This window comes from Mobula hypostoma, chromosome 26 (genome assembly GCF_963921235.1).
Source record: "Mobula hypostoma chromosome 26, sMobHyp1.1, whole genome shotgun sequence".
NCBI lineage: Eukaryota > Metazoa > Chordata > Chondrichthyes > Myliobatiformes > Myliobatidae > Mobula > Mobula hypostoma.
This window is the reverse complement of record NC_086122.1, coordinates 9,756,857-9,772,580: the sequence shown is the minus strand read 5'-3', so window position 1 is coordinate 9,772,580 and position 15,724 is coordinate 9,756,857. Positions and strand designations below refer to the sequence as shown.

At 44.5% G+C, this 15,724-nt stretch overlaps 1 protein-coding gene and 1 long non-coding RNA gene across 4 annotated transcripts in view; one reads left to right on the top strand and one right to left on the bottom strand.

The window, feature by feature from the left end:
- mtf1 (metal-regulatory transcription factor 1) overlaps nucleotides 1–2,706 on the bottom strand; it is a 100,299-nt gene extending 97,593 nt beyond the window's left edge. For all 3 annotated transcript variants that reach the window (XM_063034050.1, XM_063034051.1, XM_063034052.1), the window contains exon 1: nucleotides 2,640–2,706. The gene's annotated coding sequence lies outside the window, so the exon portion shown is untranslated. The remainder of the gene's footprint in view (nucleotides 1–2,639) is intronic.
- A 250-nt stretch (nucleotides 2,707–2,956) lies between these two features.
- On the top strand, nucleotides 2,957–12,937 carry LOC134338224 (uncharacterized). Its single transcript, XR_010016174.1, has 2 exons — nucleotides 2,957–6,180; nucleotides 12,808–12,937. It is a non-coding gene; the product is annotated as an uncharacterized LOC134338224 (long non-coding RNA).
- Nucleotides 12,938–15,724: the final 2,787 nt, after the last annotated feature.

Genomic DNA, 15,724 nt, shown 5'->3' with positions numbered 1-15,724 from the left:
GAAATTAGTAAGTGGTCATGGTTTACTTGATACAAATAACGAGATTTCAGATATTTTTTCCATTACTCATTCTCAGGATAAAGGCTACATCTGACAAAGCCTGTACTGAATGCATATTCCCAGTTGCCCCAGCAGCTATATTGGGTCACTTGAACAGCTGCAGTCACTTCTTCATTGTAACAATTTGATACAACTAGATATACAGCACCTTGTAAAAGTATTCAGCCCCCAAACTTTTGAACCTTTGTTCACATCAATGAGTATTACTCATTTTGATCAACTTAACTGAGAATTTTTATTTGTGAATCACATGCTTCTCTCCCCCAACAAGGTTAAATTGTAAAGCAACAAAGACTAAAGATTCAAAAAGTCAACAGTTTAAAAGTATTCATCCCCATTTGCTCAGTACTTAGTTGAACCACATCTCGCAGCTACTGCAGTCAGTAGTCTTTTTGGATAAGTCTCTATTAGCTTTGCACAGCATGATGGAGCAAGATTTGCTCATTCCTCCTTGCAAAATTGCTCAAGCTCTTCCAGACAAGCTGGAGAGCAGCAGTGGACAGCAATTTTGTAGTCTTGGTCAAGGTCAGGACTCTGACTTGACCACTCAAGGGCATCAATGTTCTTCGTTTGAAGCCAATCCAAAGTTGCTCTGGCAGTGTGCTTTGGGTTGTTGTCCTGCTGAAAGATAAATTTCCTCCCCAGTTCAAGTTTTCTGGCAGAGTCTAGCAGTTTTTTTTTATCCAGGATCTCTCTGTACTTAGCAGCATTCATCTTCCCATCAATCCTGACCAGATTTCCAGTCGCTTCTACTGAAAAGCATTTCCATAGCATGATACTCCCTCCACCATAATTTACCAGAGGGATAGTATAAACCTGGCTGATGTGCTGCATTAGATTTATATCACACATACCACTTATTGTTGAGGCCAAAAGTTCCACTTTACTCTTATCCAACCACAAGACATTCTTTCACATCTTTATAGTATCTTCTAAGTGATGCTTTGCAAAGTCTTTATGGGCAAGGATATGCTTTTTTTTAAAAAAAAAGTTAAGGTTTCTTCCTTGCACTGCTCTACAAATATACCTTTTTGCGCAAGGCCTCAAGAGATTGTGGAGCCATGAACTTCATCTGTAGTTTACAGCCACTGACTTCTTCAGCTCACTCAGAGTGACTGTTGGCGTTACAGTAGCATCTCTTACAAGTGCCATTCTTCTCCAGCAACCAAATTTAGAGGGATGGCCTGACCTAGAACATGTGGCCGTGGCTTCATATGGACTTCATATGTTTTCATCATGGACTACATTGAGCTGTGAGGTATGTTCAGTACCTTTGAGATGGTCTTGTGCCCTTTCCCAGATTTGAATGCTTTTCTGTCTTCATTTTAGTTTGGTCTAGTCTATGGAAAATCTACCATACTGATGGACCTTATAGAATGAGGGGGTATTTATTTGAGTATTCCTCCAATTTTCTACCTCAACAAGTTAAGATAAATTATATTACTCCTGAGGAAAGTTAGCACAGTAATTACAAAGAGAATGAATACACTTTCAACCTCACAATTTTGGTTTTAATTTGTAGTCAATTGTTGACAGGTTTTGGAATTTTTTTATTTTAACAGAATGCACAATGCTTTTTAGATTAGCTCAAAAATCTTACTTTAAACTTAGTTTCAAGGCACTCTAGCTTACAGGACAACTTTGAAAAGGAAGATTAACTAGTTAATGGAGAGTGTCCTTCAATTACTGGCCTTAGTGTCCTAAAAAAACACACAAAACAATCTACTGTTTGGTGCATTTGAACATACAACAAAAACAAATCTATGTTCAGTTATCCCACTTCACCATGCCACTGGTTTTCAGAATCTTTTTCAACACCCTACAACTTTCATAAGTTCAGTCAACAACTGAGAATTATGCCTCCAACCATTCAGACTGAACAACCTACAATTTCCTTCCTAAATCTTCGCAATCCCACTGAAGATCCTCCCGAAAAACTTCTAGCCTGAAGTCACCCATGGTATCTATTTGTTCTTGATAACGTCGAAAGCGTTTAACCGCGTTAAACATAACAAGTAAGAAATGACAGTCAAGGAAATGTTTTCGTGAAGATCATTAATTTTGCCTAAATGAAATAATCAATTGAACGACGGAGACAGATTCCTTCGCCACAGTCCAGAAATTCAGCAACGTATTTTAAATTCCCAAAATCCCACCTATACAGGGTGGACACAGGATGATGTTATCATCAAGGCTCGTTACAGTGACCAGAGGAAAACCAGAAGCTGAAAGTTGTAATAGCGAGGTGGGGGTACTGAAAATTAAATACAGTAGGACTGGATCGAATCACTGCCCCGACACCCGGGTCGCTAGAACCACAGGAGGAGGAGCTGCTACACGTTTCCCCGTTGCCATGAAGTGCTGTCAGACCGGCCACTGTCACGGCTTCGCCCGGTGGGCCCCAGTGACAGCCGGGGGGTCCAAGGCGACCCCCTCCGCCCCACGTACAGGAGGCCAGTGACCTGTCACGGGACACCTCACTACCTGCTATGTCAGTCATTAAATCTAAGACTAATCCTCGGGCTACCGACCTGGCTAACCGGTTCCCGAGGCTGCGTCCCTCCCCAGCGGAGCTTTACCTGCGCTGTCAGCCCAACTCGTCGCCGCTCCTCCACCAGCCGCCACCATGGTTCCCGTCAGTCCCGCGGCATGCTGGGAAAACGCTCAGTCCCTCCCCCCCCCTATAAATTAACTTCAAAAATAATAACCCATTAATTTTTCCTATTAACACCACCAGTCTCTTCTATGGAGGTGACTTCATCGATCTCACTGTTGGAAGCCGTCGTTTCAGCCGCGGGATTAAAAAGTAATTTAACCCGGTTTCCCCGGCAACGATGCCCTCTAACTGAAGCCGGTGCGAGGTTTCACGTGACAGGGGCGCACGCCGTGCCCGCCTCCCTCCCTTCCTGGAGGTTTGCTGAGGAGCCGCTTTCCAGAAAGTTCACCCTCCTCCTTCTCGGCGGCTTTCGAGAAAAGTCACGGCAGCCGCTGGGCCGAGGAGCCGTCTCGGCCCACGGTAGTCCCGGCGGGAAGCTGGGCAGGGACGTTAGTGTGTGGGGAGCGGGTTGTCTGAACCGCGGCCCCTCGCCGCCCCAGGGAAGTCCGATAACCCGCCAACCGACTATTGTGGATTCCGGTTAATTGGACCACCGGTTAAATCGGATCAGCCGCTTATTTAGGACAACTTTTTTAAGAACAAAAAGTAATCGAGTTAATTGCCGGGATTCCCTTGGTTTATTTGGGTTATGTGTTGTATCACATGGGAGATCATGGTCTTTCCACGACTGTGATTGTTGTTGGTAATGTTTTACAGAGGTGACTTGCCATTCATAGGCAGCCTTAGCTATGTTTCACCCTGGGCCCGACTGACACGCAAAAATTTTAATGCACAGCTCCCAGACGCCACAATATTCGCCTACTATTGCCAGCCGAACCACCAGTGGGTGCTCGCTGACTGACATCTGAGAAAATACACCAAAATATTTACTTCACTTGTAAACATTGCTCCTAGCAAAGAAGGCTACTTTTCAATGAGAGGAAAATGAAACGCTCCTATCCTAGTGATGCTGAAAAATGGAAAATATTAGACAACAAAACAAAACGTCTAAATAGTCTCCCAAAAGTTACATCTTTCTTTGGTCCAGCATCTGTAAAAGGCCCGCGGACTGCAGTTGCTGCTGCATCATCGTCACAGCATGGAGCTGCAGTGCCAAGTGACAGTGTGAGCGGTACAGGAGATGCTGATAATCGGAGCAATGAAAATGAGAAGAACAATTCTACTCAAACAGATGGTGATAATGATGACCAAACTTTGTTTGATGAACGAGCACCACAGCATGATGACAGTCCTACAACTGAGACAGGTGAGGGAGATGCCGCCACCAGCACACCAGACAGAGAAAAAGCCCCACTAACATTCACAGAGACCGATCCGGCACGTTGGCCAACGCATATTACCAGTGACCAATGGATCGACATTGTTAGGAGAGGTCCCGTTCAGTTAGAGGACATTAACTTTCCACAGAGCCAATCATGCCGTCGTTTTACCAAGGACAGATATGAAGATGAAAAATGAAGAAACCATTCGTAGGCCATGATTAGTGTACTCAGAATCATCTGATTCAATCTTCTGTTTCTGCTGTACCCTATTTGGCAAGCGAAATCACAGTCTCGCGGAGGTTTCAGAGTGTGGGAGCGACTCACTCTCACACTCCAGGATCATGAGAAGTCAAATACACACCGTGCCAATATGGATAGCTGGCACGAGCTGGAAACGCACTTAACGCACAGTGCCATTGACAGCACGTACCAAGAAGTGCAAATGCTGGGAAAAAAACACGAATGATGTCATGAAGAGGTTCATTGCCATGGTCTGTCACCTTGCAGAACGAAACCTTGCTTTCCGTGGCCACAATTCCACCCTATATGAACCAAATAATGGGAACTTCTTAGGTCTGGTGGAGCTGCTTGCCGAGTTCGACCCAGTGATGAGCGAACATGTCAGACAAGCAGAGAAAAAAGAGATTGCTGACCACTACATGGGGAAAACCATACAAAATGAGATAATCAAACTTATTGGATACAAGACACTGGAAGCGATAACAGAGACAGTAAGACAATCACGTTACTACTTGGTGATAATGGACAGCACCACTGTCGCTGCACACATAGAGCAGCTCTCTGTGACATTGCGCTTTGTCACATGCCAAGTAAATGTCGGAGCTACAGTTAGTGAGCATTTTGTCGGTTTCCTACCAGTGCTTGACACAACAGGTTCAGGCCTAACCAATGTTTTCTTAATGCATATGGAGAGGTTAGGATTAGATATCTCAAAATGCAGGGGGCAGGCATATGCTAACGGAAGCAATATGCGGGGGGAAAATAGCGGGGTGCAGAAGAGGGTGCTAGATATTAACTAAAAAGCACTGTTCATGCCATATGCGCCAGCCACAGCCTAAACCTAGTCATTGTCGATGCTGCAAAATCAACAGTGGAGTCTGTGAGCTTCTTTGGGGTGCTGCAACGCCTATACACACTATTCAGCTCATCGACACAGAGATGGGAGCTTTTCAAGGAGAACGTGCCACTGATGACCCTCAAGGCCATATCCAACACGCGATGGGAGTGCCGCGTGGAAAGTGTGAAAGTCCTGTGCTACCAGCTTCCCGATGTTGGCAATGCACTCCTGTCACTGATTGAACATGCCACACAGAAAGGTGACAGTGAAACCACATCTGCAGCCAGAGGCCTAGAACAGAAGATCATGTCATGGAAATTCCTGCTGACTGTTATCATCTGGTAAAACGTTTTACATGAGGTGAATCGTGTCAGCAAGCTGCCCCAGAGCCCAAAAGTGGGAATCGATGTGCTACAGCGTGAGGTGGAATATGTCCTGAAATTTCTCAAGGAATACAGAGAGAACGGCCTTTCGTCTACCCAAACAGATGCCAAAGATGTAGCTGAAGAGATAGGGATGCCAATGGTCTTTCCTACTGCACGAATCAGAAAACCAAAACGCCAGTTCCAGTACACGTCCCAAAGTGCAGATCCTTCCCTGACAGTGGCACCCGAGGAACGGTACAAGAGAGAAGTTTTCCTTCCACTAGTCGACTCTGCCATCACAGGCATTAGTGAGCGCTTCAAGCTGATTGAGTCATTTTACAGTCTGGTTGGCTTCATTTATGGAAGAGAGGAAATGAAAAAAGCCACCCAGAGTCGCACACTGAAAGACAGTTGCATAAACATGGAGAGGACACTTGGTGATGTGGATGCTGAGGACCTTTTGTGCGAGGTGTCGGCTGCTGTCAGTGCTGTGCCTGCAAAAGAAACCACTGGCCTGCAGATTCTGAGCTACATTTACAGCAACAATCTGGTTGAACTGTATCCTAACCTCACCATTGCTCTAAGACTCATGCTGACAGTGCCTGTGACTGTAGCGAGTGGAGAGAGAAGTTTTTCGAGGCTAAAGCTTATCAAAACACATCTGAGGACAACCCTGTTCCAGGAGCGTCTGTCAGCTCTTGCTCAGATATCAATTGAGCATGAAATAACAAGATCGCTGAGTTCATTAAAGCATTCTCAGCCAGCACTCAAGCACAGGAGGGTGGTGAACTTCTAGTGGTAAGTCTTTTAACACATTTTTAGCAGAAGTAAAATTTATAATTAAAATAATAAAATAAACCATGTATTTCACTCAAAATGTGTATAGGCAATTAGGCGGCGTTTCCACAAATCGTAATTTCTCTCTCCCGCTTGCATCCCCCCTCTCTCTCCCCCTTGCATCCCCTCGCTCTCTCACTCTCTTGTTCGCTCTCCAGGCCTTACGTGAGCTGTCCGTGGTGCTGAAAGAGCGCGAGACGCAGTTTGTTGTAAACTTCCAGTAGTTAACTTTCAGTATGACATTGCTTTTGTTATTAATTTAATTAGAGGGAAATTGTTTAAGATGTTCTTATGTCAGCTGATACCTAACACATAGTGCCATGCAATGCAGACTAGTTGCTGAAAAGGGCGAGGCTTCTCACTCCAAAGCAAAAACTGTCATTGTTTCAGTTTTTAATTAAGAGAATTGTTTGGATTATGTTGAGCTTTGTCCATTATGCTGAAAGTGCATATAATGCATCAACGTTTAAGTTCAAACTTACACCACTATTGATACAAACCAACTTGAATATTCGCTTTCTTTTCTTCCTTTTTTGGAAGCGGGGGTAGGGCCCCACATTAACTCTTGAAACGGGCCCCCAGATGCTTAAGGCTGCCTATGTTGCCATTGCTGCCTTCTAGGCAGTGTCTTTACAAGATGCCTGACCCCAGCCATTATCAATACTCTTCAGAGATTGTCTGCCTGGTGTCAGTGGTCGCATGACCAGGGCTTGTGATGTGTACCATTTGCTCATATGACCATCCTCCACCTGGTCCCATGTCCTCATGTGACCCTGATCGGGGGCGGGGGGGGGGCTAAGCGACTGCTACACCTTGCCTGAGGGTGACCTGCAGGCTAGTAGAAGGAAGGAGCGTCTTACACTTCCTTTGGAAGAGGTATATCACCTTATCACCACCCCACTGCAATATTTGGGTCACTATCTAAGAAACATAGAAACATAGAAAATAGGTGCAGGAGTAGGCCATTTAGCCCTTCGAGCCTGCACCGCCATTTATTATGATCATGGCTGATCATCCAACTCAGAACCCCGCCCCAGCCTTCCCTCCATACCCCCTGACCCCTGTAGCCACAAGGGCCATAACTAACTCCCTCTTAAACATAGCCAGTGAACTGGCCTCAACTGTTTCCTGTGGCAGAGAATTCCACAGATTCACCACTCTCTGTGTGAAGAAGTTTTTCCTAATCTCGGTCCTAAAAGGCTTCCCCTCTATCCTCAAACTGTGACCCCTCGTTCTGGACTTCCCCAACATCGGGAACAATCTTCCTGCATCTAGCCTGTCCAATCCCTTTAGGATCTTATACGTTTCAATCAGATCCCCCCTCAATCTTCTAAATTCCAACGAGTACAAGCCCAGTTCATCCAGTCTTTCTTCATATGAAAGTCCTGCCATCCCAGGAATCAATCTGGTGAACCTTCTTTGTACTCCCTCTAAGGCAAAGATGTCTTTCCTCAGATTAGGGGACCAAAACTGCACACAATACTCCAGGTGTGGTCTCACCAAGGCCTTGTACAACTGCAGTAGTACCTCCCTGCTCCTGTACTCGAATCCTCTCGCTATAAATGCCAGCATACCATTCGCCTTTTTCACCGCCTGCTGTACCTGCATGCCCACTTTCAATGACTGGTGTATAATGACACCCAGGTCTCGTTGCACCTCCCCTTTTCCTAATCGGCCACCATTCAGATAATAATCTGTTTTCCTATTTTTGCCACCAAAGTGGATAACTTCACATTTATCCACATTAAATTGCATCTGCCATGAGTTTGCCCACTCACCCAACCTATCCAAGTCACTCTGCATCCTCTTAGCAACCTCCTCACAGCTAACACTGCCACCCAGCTTCGTGTCATCCGCAAACTTGGAGATGCTGCATTTAATTCCCTCATCCAAGTCATTAATATATATTGTAAACAACTGGGGTCCCAGCACTGAGCCTTGCGGTACCCCACTAGTCACCGCCTGCCATTCTGAAAAGGTCCCGTTTATTCCCACTCTTTGCTTCCTGTCTGCTAACCAATTCTCCACCCACACCAATACCTTACCCCCAATACCGTGTGCTTTAAGTTTGCACACTAATCTCCTGTTTGGGACCTTGTCAAAAGCCTTTTGAAAATCCAAATATACCACATCCACTGGTTCTCCCCTATCCACTCTACTAGTTACATCCTCAAAAAATTCTATGAGATTCGTCAGACATGATTTTCCTTTCACAAATCCATGCTGACTTTGTCCGATCATTTCACCGCTTTCCAAATGTGCTGTTATCACATCCTTGATAACTGACTCCAGCAGTTTCCCCACCACCGACGTTAGGCTAACCGGTCTATAATTCCCCGGTTTCTCTCTCCCTCCTTTTTTAAAAAGTGGGGTTACATTAGCCACCCTCCAATCCTCAGGAACTAGTCCAGAATCTAACGAGTTTTGAAAAATTATCACTAATGCATCCACTATTTCTTGGGCTACTTCCTTAAGCACTCTAGGATGCAGACCATCTGGCCCTGGGGATTTATCTGCCTTCAATCCCTTCAATTTACCTAACACCACTTCCCTACTAACATGTATTTCACTCAGTTCCTCCAACTCACTGGACCCTCTGTCCCTTACTATTTCTGGAAGATTATTTATGTCCTCCTTAGTGAAGACAGAACCAAAGTAATTATTCAATTGGTCTGCCATGTCCTTGCTCCCCATAATCAATTCACCGGTTTCTGTCTGCAGGGGACCTACATTTGTCTTTACCAGTCTTTTCCTTTTTACATATCTATAAAAGCTTTTACAGTCCGTTTTTATGTTCCCCGCCAGTTTTCTCTCATAATCTTTTTTCCCCTTCCTAATTAAGCCCTTTGTCCTCCTCTGCTGAACTCTGAATTTCTCCCAGTCCTCAGGTGAGCCACTTTCTCTGGCTAATTTGTATGCTACTTCTTTGGAATTGATACTATCCCTAATTTCTCTTGTCAGCCACGGGTGCACTACCTTCCTTGATTTATTCTTTTGCCAAACTGGGATGAACAATTGTTGTAGTTCATCCATGCAACCTTTAAATGCTTGCCATTGCATATCCACCGTCAATCCTTTAAGTGTCATTTGCCAGTCTATCTTAGCTAATTCACATCTTTCCCTCCCCCCTCCTCTGCATTCCGCAGGGATCGCTCCCTACACAACTCCCTTGTCCATTCGTCCCCCCCCCATCCCTCCCCACTGATCTCCCTCCTGGCACTTATCCGTGTAAGCGGAGCAAGTGCTACACATGCCCTTACACTTCCTCCCTTACCACCATTCAGGGCCCCAAACAGTCCTTCCAGGTGAGGCAACACTTCACCTGTGAGTCGACTGGGGTGATATACTGCGTCCGGTGCTCCCGACGTAGCCTTTTATATATTGGCGAGACCCGAGGCAGACTGGGAGACCACTTTGCTGAACATCTATGCTCTGTCCGCCAGAGAAAGCAGGATCTCCCAGTGGCCACACATTTTAATTCCACGTCCCATTCCCATTCTGACATGTCTATCCACGGCCTCCTCTACTGTAAAGATGAAGCCACACTCAGGTTGGAGGAACAACACCTTATATTCCATCTGGGTAGCCTCCAACCTGATGGCATGAACATCGAATTCTCTAACTTCCGCTAAGGCCCCACTTCCCCCTCATACCCCATCTGTTACTCATTTTTATGCACACATTCTTTCTCTCACTCTCCTTTTTCTCCCTCTGTCCCTCTGAATATACCTCTTGCCCATCCTCTGGGTTCCCCCCCCCCCTTGTCTTTCTTCCCGGACCTCCTGCCCCATGATCCTCTCGTATCCCCTTTTGCCTATCACCTGTCCAGCTCTTGGCTCTATCTCTCCCCCTCCTGTCTTCTCCTATCATTTTGGATCTCCCCCTCCCCCTCCAACTTTCAAATCCCTTACTCACTCTTCCTTCAGTTAGTCCTGACGAAGGGGCTCGGCCTGAAACGTCGATTGCACCTCTTCCTACTGATGCTGCTTGGCCTGCTGCGTTCACCAGCAACTTTGATGTGTGTTGCTTGAATTTCCAGCATCTGCAGAATTCCTGTTGTTAGGGTCTAACTACTGTCAGTTGCTCACACTTGAGTGGCCGGAACAACAACCTGCTGAGAGCACACTGTTTTCAAATAGCCACAGCTGCGTGTGTTTATGTTCAAAAAGCAGTGATGTTTGTCACTGATGGTTGGTGAGAAATAAGCAGCAAGACAATTTGAAACTGTTTTGCCGAATGCGGTTTCAAGTATTCAGGCTTGGAGATGCCAGAAATGGCCAGGAGTGAAAATGAAACTATTTCATTGCTTCAGCAAGTTGGAAACTACAAGGAATTTGAAGGTACCAACAATCATTTTGAATGCTACAATGAAAATGAAGATTTGAAGGATGCAATCATCAATTGTATTGAATGAAGGCAGTCCATTATCTGCACTGATTTTATTCATTACGTACACTGGGTGAATTCCTCGGTCAGTGACTATTAGGAATTAATACAGTTTTATAGTACTGTAGTACTATTGATGGTATTCTCATTTGTTCTGTAACTAAATACATAACTTGTAACTCTGTTCTACACTTTTATTAACTATTTCCATGGAACTTTGGCTAATTGAGCCAAAATATGCTGGCCCGAATGTGTCCCAATTAATCAGAATCCGCTGCTTTTGGAAATGCCAGTGTTGCAGGAAGCTGTTCACCATGCAGTGTTTGCAACTTGTTCTGAAGTGGAGTTTATTTTCACGTGCATGTGTACGATGAGGTACAAGCTACAGGGCCTCAGTTGTAGCCCAGATTAGGCTGCAGGTTATCTGTTGCAGCCGCCCAGGAGAGGTGACATCAGTGTCCATGCTGGATTGGGGCTGTCCCCGCCTCTTGGTGCTGCCCTCTAATGTTCGCTTGGTTGAAGATGAGCTGGACTGCGTTTGAATGCGGGCTTGTTCTTGTCGACAATGTTCATGGACTTGGGAATACAGTTGCCTCCTTTCTTCCCCCCTCTGTGACAGTTTACTATTGCTGTGTTTGACTGTTGGTTTGTACTGTACAGCAGACTGGATGAGCTATGTGGTTTAATTCTGTCCTCTGTCTTATGGTCTTACTGTATTCTGCACCTTGGCCCTGGAGGAACACTGTTTCGTTTGGCTGAATTCTAGATTTGTGTGTATTTGTGTATGGTTGTGACAATTAAACTTGAACTTGTGTTTCTCAATATTTCAAGCTTCTGCAGAATCTCTTGTGTTTATGAAAATGTGCAAAGCAAGACAGCTGGAGTGCAGGAGGTGGTCACACACCAGTTCCTATGCTCCCACTAAACTCAACGGTTTCTCTTATGTTCAAATTTATTTTCAGAGCTATATATACATACACAGTATAAATGGCAACAGATTACATTACAAACATGGCAATGCTAAATTTAAATTAACATACATTGTACATAATTAACAATGTCTTCTCTTGATATTTAAAAATGTGAATTAAGAGTGTTTTCAAGTTATACCAAAACTCACGAACATCGAAACATTCAGTGAGATGTGTTGTTTGCGTCAAATTAAATCAGCGAGGATTCTGCTGGGCAGCCCACAAGTGGGACCCCCATCGTGTGCCCACAACTCTCAAACCCTGAGTCTACGTCTTTGGAATGTGGGAGGAAACGTGATGCAGAAAATGTACCAACTCCTTACAGGCAGTGGCAGGAATTGATCCCTGATCAATGATCACTGGTGCTGTAAAATAATACACTACTGTGTCGCTCTGAGTCTGTGATTTTGTGTTTCTAAAGCAAGTGGCAGTATACTGCTGTAAATAGGCTCAGAGTAGGGAAAATGTAAAAACTAAAAGTATTACACATGAGTATGCAAAATATTTGAACGATGAATAAGTAGTGACAGATGAATTTGATCTGACAGGCCTTAAAATGACCTGATTTCTAGGTGAACAACAAGGCTGAGAACAGTGTATTCACTTCAAAAGAATAGGATGAGAAAATTATAGAAAATGGTGTAGCTTTAGTAATAAATGTACCCACTGAAACAATAGAGTGCTAGCAATTGCTTTCATTTTGGGCCCACATAACTTTAATATTCTCGAGGCTTTGCATGGTACTGAATGAAAGTCCGCGAGATTAAGGCTGAGCTAGAATGGAATAAAGGATGATGAGAAAAGGGTTGAGTGGTGGAAACTTGTTATTTTGGGGTGGGAAAATAGAGTGATGTATTGGGATGATCAGCTGGTTAGAGGTCAATCATATTGGGATGTTAAAGTGTGCTTTCTGATGTTATTACAAAATACATTTGCCTCCTTGGATGTGGGGCCTGAGATCAGAAAGGTCAATGATCTGAAATGTTAGCTGTTATGAAATTTTAGTCTGCCCTTCCTTTATCACTGCCGTACCTATACCACAGAGCTTTTCTTATTTTACTACTACTACTACTACGTCGACTCAGGCCTAGGGGGCTGGCATCGGGCACGATGACGGACTCTCCACTTCTCCCTCTCCCTCATCAGTGTGTTCAGTTCTCAAATACTCTCATTAAAGCTCTCTACTCTTATTTTGGTCACCTAATGTTTTGTTTAAATTTCTACTCTACAGAAAAAAATTGAAACAATGGAAAATATCCTGGATCAAAACTGAAAATACTGGAAAGCCTCAGCAGATCAGGCAGCATCTGTGGAATGAGAAACAGTCTATGGTTCATATCAAAGATCCTTCATCAAAACTGCATTTCAATATAGTCTAAAGACTACTTACACCTGTCTGGTCTAAAAACCATTGGAGGTCTTTGTCAGAGCAATAACTATTTGAATTTTTTTTTGCCTGACATGGATGTTTACCTATCAGTGGATTACAGTCATTGAAGCTTTCTCACTGCCTTGAATTTTCTTCATAAAAAGTTTTCACACAATGATCAATCGTTAAAGCTGTTTTCATAACTGAAGTTCAAAGTGTATATATGTTACCATATACTTTGAGGTACACCATATACCTTGAGATTATTTTGCAGACATTTAGAGGAAAATTAAAAATGCAACAGAATTTATGAAAACCATACACAGAGACTGACAAGCAATGTGCAAGATAAGACATTTTGCAAATAATAAAAAAATTCAGAACATTAATTTTAAAGATTACTTGAGAGTGAGTAGGTTGTAGAATTGATTCTGGGTTGTGATAAGTGAAGTTAACCACACCAGTTCAGGGGCCTCGTGGTTGCAAGCTTATAATTATTCCTGAACCTGTTGGTGTGGGACCAAAGGCCTCTGTGCATTTCTGTACTTGTTTTGCGTGGCACTATGACTTGTATTTCAGTAATAGCTCGCCCTCTGATTCTGCTTTCTCTTTCACCTTACACCCACACCTTTTCACAAAAAATATGCCTTCTCGTAGGAGTTTCCAACATAAAAGAGAGCAATGCGACAGACAAATCAGGTTTGTGCTTAGCAATTCTCTAAATTTTCATTTTCTACTGAACCAACTAAATTTTTGTTTGAACATAATCCTTGTCTCCCCCCCACCCCCCCGTTCTTAAAACTGTACAATTGATTTAGATTCATGTTGCACATCTTTAAACTTTCCCCCTCCCACCTTATAATAATTATGATAATACTGTTTTGGGGATGACCTCCCAGCGGAATGCCATGGAGACCAGGTTACTGGCACTGAGCAAGGGTCCGTGGTGCAGACAGGGAAGAGGAGAGCAGTGGTGATGGGGGGCTCAATACTCAGAAGAGCAGACAGCAGATTCTGTGGATGTGAATGGGACACCCGGATGGTATGTTGCCTCCAAGGTGCCAGGGTCAGGGATATCTTGGTTCGCATCCACTGCATTTTGAGGGGAGGGGAGGGGAGAGATCAGCCAGATGTATTGATACCAATGTCAGGAAGGAAAAGCAAAGAGGTCCTGAAGAGAATTCAGAGAGCTAGGCAGAAAGCTGAGAAGCAGGACCTCCAGAGTAGTAATTTCAGGATACATAAGTATGCCACATGCCAGTGAGGGTAGAAACAGGATGATTTGGCAGATGAATGCCTGGCTGAGAAACTAGGGCAGGGCTTCAGGTTCTTGGATCATTGGGATCTCCTCTGGGGGATGTATGACCTATACAAAAGGGACGGGTTGCACTTGAACCTAAAGGGGACCAATACTCTACTGGGCCGGTTTGTTAGAGTGATTGGGCAGGGTTTTAACTAAGTTGGCAAGGGATGGGAGCCAGAGTGAAAGGATTCAGGATAGACAGATGGTGAAAAACCAAAGGTAGCATGCAATCAGTCCGTCAGGAGGGGCAGGTAGGTGATAGGACAAAATTGCAGCCAGCAGGGTGAGTATCAGTGCATTAGGGATGCAGAACCAAAAAGGGTAGCAAATACAGCTAAAGTGTTATATCTCAGTGCACGGAGTATTAAGAAATAAGTGCCTAAGAAGAATAATGTGGGCTACCTTAATGACTATCGCCCGGTAGCACTCACATCAACAATGATGAAATGCTTTGAGAGATTGGTTATGACTAGACTGAACTCCTGCCTCGGCAAGGACCTGGACCCACTGCAATTTGCCTATCGCCACAATAGCTCAACAGCAGACACAATCTCAATGACTCTCCACATAGCTTTAGACCACCCAGACAACACAAACGCCCATGTCAGTATACTGTTCATCAACTATAGCTCAGCGTTTAATACCATCATTCCCACAATCCTGGTTGAGAAGTTGCAAAACCTAGGTCTCTGTACTTCCCTCTGCAATTGTATCCTCGACTTCCTAACTGGAAGACCACAATCTGTGTGGATTGGTGCTAACATCTCCTCCTCGCTGACGGTCAACACTGGTGCACCTCAGGGGTGTGTGCTTAGCCCACTGCTCTACCCTCTGTATACACATGACTGTGTGGCTAGGCATAGCTCAAATACCATCTATAAATTTGCTGACGATACAGCCATTGTTGGTAGAATCTCAGGTGGTGACGAGAGGGCGTACATGAGTGAGATATGCGAACTAGTGGAATGGTGCCACGGTTGGCACTCAATGTCAGTAAGACGAAAGAGCTAATTGTGGACTTCAGGAAGGGTAAGACGAAGGAGCACATACCAATCCTCATAGAGGGATCAGAAGTGGAGAGAGTGAGCAGTTTCAAGTTCCTGGGTGTCAAGATCTTTGAGGATCCAACCTGGTACCAACATATCGATGCAGTTATAAAGAAGGCAAGACAGTGGCTATACTTTATTAGGAGTTTGAAGAGATTTAGCAAGTCAACAAATGCACTCAAAAACGTCTATAGATGTACCATGGAGAGCATTCTGTAGTGGAGCATGTATCAAGCTTCAAATTCCTTGGTGTCCCCATTTCCGAGGATCTCACCTGGTCCCTGAACTCCTCCATCCTGATCAAAAAGGCGCAACAGCGCCTTTATTTCCTGCGGAGCATCAAGAAAGCTCACCTCTCTCCCAGGATACTGACGAACTTTTACTGCTGTACCATTGAGAGCATACTTTCCAACTGCTTCTCAGTGTGGTA